General features: G+C 41.0%; 1 pseudogene; it reads right to left on the bottom strand.

Annotated features, from left to right (window-relative positions):
• Window positions 1–331: 331 nt before the first annotated feature.
• Window positions 332–1,142, bottom strand: LOC110561336 (histone H2A.Z-like; annotated as a pseudogene).
• Window positions 1,143–1,386: the final 244 nt, after the last annotated feature.

Below are 1,386 nucleotides of genomic sequence, written 5' to 3'. Positions count from 1 at the left end.
GGAATCTCAGAGTCATTTTTGATTTGCATTTCCCTGATGACTAAGGAGGTTGAGCATTTCTTTAAGAGCTTCTCAGACATTTGATATTCCTCTGTTGAGAATTCTCTGTTTAGCTCTGCACCCTTTTTAAAATTGGATTATTTGGTTTGTTTGTGTTTAATTTCTTGAGTTCTTCATGTCTTCTGGATATTAGCCCTTTTTCAAATGTAGGGTTGGTGAAGGTCTTTTCCCAGTCATTTCGTCCTATTGATAGCATCCTTTACTTTACAGATGCCTTTCAGTTTCATGAAGTTCCATTTATTTATTTATTTTTTGGATATGACATTTATTGAGCTTATCCACCAGAGTGGAAATAATGTCTGTACAAAACCAAATGTTTGTTACTATAACTTTTGCATCACAATTAAAATCCAAACAGTTTTTTAAAAACAGTCAACTCAATAAAAAACCCCACTACTTCAGAATCAATAGTTTCTTTGAAGCCACAGTAACATTTAAATATGGTTAAGACTCAAATGCAGAAATTTGGTTGGCTGGAAGGCTAATTAAGCCTCCAACTTGCTCAAATAGAATTACAAAAAGGCAAAATTGTGTTTTTCACAGAGATACAATCCACTGGAATCACCAACAGTGGACAGCTGTTAAGAATATTTAGAGTCCTGAGATAATAAGAAATCCAGGCATCCTTAGACGGTCTTCTGTTGTCCTTTCTTCCCAATCAGAGATTTGTGGATAACCACCACCAGCAATTGTAGCCTTGATCAGAGAGTCCAACTCTTCATCTCCATGAATAGCAAGTTGCAAATGACGAGGGGTAATACGCTTTACCTTTAAGTCTTTTGATGCATTTCCTGCCAATTCAAGTACCTCTGTGGTGAGGTACTCCAGGATGGCTGCGCTGTACACAGCGGCTGTCGCGCCCATACATCCCTGGCTGGTTGTCCTAGATTTCAGGTGTCGATGAATACGGCCCACAGGGAACTGCAAGCTGGCTCGCTGCGAGCGGGAAACCGCCTTTGTCTTGGCCTTTCCGGAGTCCTTTCCAGCTTTACCGCCAGCCATCTCGGACTGTGCTGAAGCTCGGAAAAGCGAGGACGAGAAGAGGCCAGGCGGATGCAAAGCGAGATCCCGGTGCCCACTCCTCCGTCATACCGCGATTCAAACTGCCAAAGTTCCATTTATTAATTGTTGATTTTAGAGCCTGAGCTGTTGGTGTTCTGTTTTGGAAGTTGACTCCGGTGTCAATGAGTTCAAGGCTCTTCCCCACTTCTTCTAACAGATTTAGTGTGTCTGGTTTTATGTTTTGGTCTTTGATCCACTTGGACTTTAGTTTTGTGCAGAGTGATAAATATGGATCTATTTACAATTTTACATGTAGATATCCAG

This window comes from Meriones unguiculatus, chromosome 9, assembly GCF_030254825.1.
Source record: "Meriones unguiculatus strain TT.TT164.6M chromosome 9, Bangor_MerUng_6.1, whole genome shotgun sequence".
Lineage (NCBI taxonomy): Eukaryota > Metazoa > Chordata > Mammalia > Rodentia > Muridae > Meriones > Meriones unguiculatus.
Note: the sequence above shows the minus strand (reverse complement) of the source record. Positions and strands in the feature narration are given on the sequence as shown.